The sequence below is a fragment of the Adiantum capillus-veneris genome, chromosome 14 (genome assembly GCF_014529385.1).
Source record: "Adiantum capillus-veneris isolate H3 chromosome 14, ASM1452938v2, whole genome shotgun sequence".
Lineage (NCBI taxonomy): Eukaryota > Viridiplantae > Streptophyta > Polypodiopsida > Polypodiales > Pteridaceae > Adiantum > Adiantum capillus-veneris.
The window spans coordinates 38225624-38231623 of NC_140944.1; positions in this window are offsets into that span (position 1 = coordinate 38225624).

The window sequence follows — 6000 nt, forward strand, 5'->3', positions numbered from 1 at the left end:
TACGACAACTTACACTCATTGTGTATACGACCATTCCCCCTCGCACAACAGATATGGCTATGAGCCATCTATGAGACAACATATATGGCTATGAGCCATTTGTTTGAGAGCCAAATATGGCTATGAGCCATCTGTGAGCAAGGCTTCAATTCAAGAGTCTTGCATTGAGATTTTTCATGTTTGGGGTATGCTATGAGCACATGCCCTTGGGGAGTTTCTCCATATGCCTGCATGATATTGAAGGCCTGTATATGATACATACGCTGACTTTCTCTCACGCAACAGAGCTAGTTATGATCTACATTTGAGTGAGCTTTTCCTTTGACATCTCCAGACAACTGGATCAGGTTAGACCATGTTCTGTATTGTTTATTTTTCCATGTTTATACATCTACATTGGAAACTAATGCTTTTGTGCAAAGCAAAGTTCTTTGACAATTTTACATGAAGCAAGGCTTCTCCCTTGTGCCAAGGTACTGCCCAATGACTTGGCATCGCGGACAGTGGCACACAAGTTTGGGGAACTGGCGAAATAGGGAATATCACTCCCTACCAGTACATCTGTGCAAGGCACTTATAGTTTTGGCTCTCACATTTAAGGCCATCACTTTTGCCAAGGGCTTAAATTTCTAATAACTAATATCTAATTCTCCTAAACGATTTTCTCATGTTAAACTGATAATTTAGTATGGGGAAGTGCCAGGGGAGAAAAAGCTAGAATATTGGTTAAGTTGTCAAACCAGTCGCAATAGGGATCCAAAGGGGGGGCCATCTACAAAAGAGCAATGTGCAACCATGGGCTTAAAAGACCCTAAGGTTCAGCCCATTAAGACTTCCAAAATGCTAAGGTTCCAAAATTGAAAGGTTGTGTCCAAAGGTCAAACACTAGGAAAATTGGATGCTTTGTGTGTGCTCAAAAAGTCTTCAAAGAGTCCTACTTAGGAGGGGGCGAGCCCTGGAAGTAGGGGATGAGAGAGAAAAACACACACACACACACACACTCACAAGCTCCTGCACACAAAGGGAATGAGGGACACATGTCAGCTCCGTAGCCCAGATGCCCACAAGGTGTACTCAAATCCTATTGGATGGCCATGGAGGTGGACCAATGAGAATTAGGCTAGAGTAAATCTAGTTTAATTAATTTAAAAACACTTGATAAAAGAACCAATAAGAATTAAGCTCCCTAGAAGACTATTGGACAGTCTCCCAAGGGGTCCAATGAGCATTCAACATCCTAATGGCTTGCCTGATTCCTATTGGCCAGGAGACAAAGGGGTCCAATGAGAGTTTAGTTGCATTAATTAATTACCTAAAACTCTCACAAAGGGGAAAGGGGGACACATGTCAGAAGGCTATCACTCATGCTCTTGAACTTTCATTGGCTAAGCCTGGCATGGACCAATGGGGTGTCAGGATGAGCAAATAGCAAGAGGGGTCGACCAAGAGAGAGGGGGGGACTGATTTTCTCAAGGCATTATTGCATACACACTCACACTAGTCCATGTGTGGAGTAAGAAGACTCTCTCTCTCTCCTTCTCAAGCTTTAATGGAAAGCTTATCACCTACTCCAAGCTTGTGAGAAGGGAGGCCTACATCAACAACTCTTGGTTTTGTGATGCAAATCCAACCAAGAGCCAAGCTTCAATGCATGCTCATCTCCTCTACCATGCTAATTACTAAGCTAAGCTATGCTAATATGAGTGATTATGTGAGGAGATGTACATCTTTCTCGTAAGACTACTCCTTCTCCCTCTCAATCTACTCTCATACCCCGCTAGCTCTCACCATCTTCGAAGGTGTGTGAGGTCTTGGGTCTGAGATCGTGAGGGAATTGATGTTGTGTTTGATAAGTGTTTTTCTTAGTGCTTGAAGTTTCCATCTTCATTGCACTAGCTAGTATTGAAGGAACACAAAGAATTGTATTGTAAAATGTCTCTCTTGATGGGAGAAACCATAATACAAAGCCTTTTGGAGGGGGGACCGGCTCCATGTAAATCCGGTCCTCAACTGTTGTCAATAGCTTAATTTCTCTCTCTTTTGAAGTATTGTTCATGCTATCTAACTAGGTGTTATACTTTTTGTTGCTCTCTCCATCCAAGCACTCTTGTTCTTCTCATTAGGAATCTATTCTAATAAAATGCTCACTATGTTCATGCTATTTTCCTCTACACACAAGTTACTAGGTCATTAAATGTTACACTATACACTACAACGTAGTCAGTAACGAAGCACGCTATTAACCTCGTATTGTCATCTTTGTATTTGATCCTATGCACTATACACTACAATACAATGCCATATTAATGAAGAATTCTACTTAATTTGAGAGAACACAAAATCGCAAAACACATACACCCAACCCCCATATGGTTGGCCAAACCACATATGAACTTATGAATTGGGATATCCAAGACCCTTGCCCCAATTTCAAAGGATCACCCAACTGATCAAACACGTCTTTCCACCAATGAAAGCCAATGTTTGAACCTATAGAGTAAGATGACTTGGCTGACACTCATGCTTCCTCTCTTTTTTTTCTTCCCTAAAAGCTTTGGGAATGTATTAGATAAGAGACACTTTAACAAAATGGTGGGGGAGATTATAAAAACATTGAGGTAAACGAGGGGAGATATAGGGTAAGATGACCTACACTCATGCTTCAACCTATAGGGTAAAAGATGACTTGATTAACACTCACTCCACTTTAACAAATTCTAAGCAGATCCCCCACCACTCATCTTGCACATGCATTAGCGGGTGCAGTTTGATGTGTAAAGGCCCTAAATTGTGGGGATTCAATTGAGGTGTACACTGACAATGGAGTGTGCAATCGAATTGGAACTTTAGGTTATTAGAAATATTCAATTGTAAGCTTTGTACAATTTGCAAACCTAATGTCTATGTCATCTTCTTCGTTTCCTATTTCTATTATTTTAAATCTATGTTCTAAATCTCTGTTATCTCTTTCATTCAATCTCAAATCATCATTATACTCTATTATTGGCACTTGATACCACTATCTACACCCTAATCTCTCAGTTTCTAGCCTTAAGCTCTCGTCCATCCATAGCCAAAGGCTTAACACCTACCCGGTCTCCCTAGGAGAGCCACACACTCTGACAATGTGTTTGTCACCTTGTATTGCACAAGCCTAAAAAATTTCATATTAACACATGTAAGGGATGCAACACATTATCTTTTGCAACAACCCCTGGAGAATGCAATAGTTAATGCATGCGGCTTAGTCCGTGTGTGTGGGTCACACATGTGCTTCATTGCATCCATTGGGAGTATCACACACATTGTTGGTGGAAACTCAAAGCAATGTCCCCTTTGCAAGCCTTGAGAACTCATCTCACCACACTACGTATAATAACACTTTTGTTATAGAGTTTGGTTTCTTATTAGAAAGTAATAGCTTGTAAAGACGTTGGTTGCCATGAGGTTTTGTATGAGAGAACACTCTTTTCTTCATACCTCCCAATCGTTCTTCTTGAGACTTGTAAGTTCAATGATGGAGGAGAATATGTATTATTCCAATACAAGAAAGTCAAGGATTGCAATAAGAGTTTGATACATGTGATGCATTATGTGTCAGCGGATAACTGGTTTTCAATGCGCAATGACAGAGCCCATCTTGAGGATGGGAGAGGAAACTACATTGGTCCAAGTCATGGCTTAAAATGTGAGGGAATCCTAGTCCAAATGTGAGAAAAAGATGAGAACTCTAATATTGTGTGGTACTTAGACTCCCAAACTTGTAGTGAACATAATGTCCATAGTCAATGGAACTCTTCTCCATTGCTCCAACATCATGTCTGGCATCAAGGGAGTGGGAGCTCAATGGAATGGGTGCAATAGTGCATATCAATGACAAGGGGATGTGCTCAAGCATATAAGAGTGATTATGGTCTCCTCTTTTGGCAAAGAACATGATTTTATTGTTGGAGAAATATGTGTAGTGTAATGTAATGTGTAAAGTGTAAATTGTGACCCACCAGATTACCCTACTCACAAGCCGTAATACATTCGCATTGTAGAAAATCTTAATTCACTTAGGATTTTCTTTGGCATCATGTAGCATGTAATGCATCCCATCTCCCAAACCACTTATTTATATATTGCATCTAGCACATGCTAAAGATCTTGCTTTTATGTGCCTTTGAACTTTCTTGCTTACTTCCTATACACTGTATGAGGTCCATGTGAGGGTCTTTGACACATCTTTATCATGTACTCCACAACCCTTTGCATGCCCATAACCTCAATTGGATGAGATCCCCATTCAAGAAGGTGGAGCATATATAGTGTCTATGTCAACTTGGAGAAATTTTATAAGAAATCTCTTTGAGACATTATCCAAATCCTTCCAAGTAGACTTCGAGATACTGCTGCCCCTCATGTCAACTCCATAAAGAAGAATTATTGAAATTCTAGGGGCTATTGCATGCCATTCTCCATCCAACCATTCTCCTTTTATAGGACACTAGAAAACCCTTGAACGTTGCATGCCTAGCAAGCCTTGCCTAGGGTTGTGTCCCCCCTAGTCCTTTGTTAGAATTTCTATTTATGATAACCTAAATTTTTTCCACCATATATGTAATGATGTAGAACTTATATTGCAAGATCCAAAGGTCATTTTATAGATTATGACCCAAGGAATGTGATCATGTAAAAAAATTTAAACTTCAACGGTTCATTTTTGAAAGATCTACCTTACAAAATAACAAAGACTGCTTAGAGGACCTTGATATAGTTTTTTTTTTAATTTAATAAATAATGTACATTGCCACTCATTTTTATTTTCATATATGTCATAACTCTTAGTGTAAGGTCCTCAAAGAAAAAAAATTGAGTCAATTTGAGTAAGGGAAAGACACTTTTCCATTGTTTTAATTTTTTTCACTTGCACAATTCACTTGAAGTGTGCCTCCTTAGGTTTGGTAAAATACCATCTAGAAATTTTGACACTTGTCAACCAACCATGGTTTGTTCCTACTCTTCCAACCTCATGCAAGGAGGCCGCCACGTAACCAAAGGTCCATGTCATCACCCCAGCTCACCTTCCACATCACCATAGCCAACACTTTGACCTTAATACCTGGCTTGCCATGTCACTCTAATTGCCAACTCATCCACCACCCTCCACTGCCATCTTGCATGCCACTTCACCTTAAGTGCCATGTCATCCACCACCTCACATGCCACATGTAAGTAATGCTTGCATGGCTTGCCACATCACTCGTCACCTCATGAGCCCCTAAGCATGCCACATTGCCATCTCGCCAACTTAGCAGTCATCTTTTTTATCACCTAATCATTACATGTCACCATTTTGACACATCATCATATGACATGGCAGATGAGGGGATCCCATCCGCCACCTCATCTTTCCACCTATGCATTCCATGTCATCAATCATCCACATCAGCTTGCCACATGGATGACCATGTCATTCATGCATGTCCACCTCAATAGCCATGTCATTTTTAATTTAAAATAATTAATGTAAATAAATCAAAAATCAAGATACATCAACCTAATTATTTACATTGCAATTTAAGCAAAAAAATATATTTTTATATAACTTGTTTTTTTTGTAAGTGTCAATTAATGATAAATTTCTATTTATTTGAAATATCATTGTATTACAAAAAAAATGATTTTAAAAAAAATAGCTTTTGGTTTACTTATGCACACGGGTTTGGGACCTTCCGTATCGATACAAGTTGCACGTAGCTCACGACAGGGAAAACGTTGGCCGCATTTCTTGATCACATTGTGGCCCAAACAAGAGCTCACCGTTGTCGATACCCTGGCCCCGGACATGGTCCACTATCACTCATTGCCTACCAAGCCCCGTCGGCCACCCCAAGCACGACGAGCCCCGTGAGACCCGAAAACGGCCCGAAAGTAGCCAAGCCCGTCGGCGGAAGGCAGCCTTGGCACTCCCTGAGGGGGGTATTACATCCAACCTCACAAGAGGGGTGTGGGGAA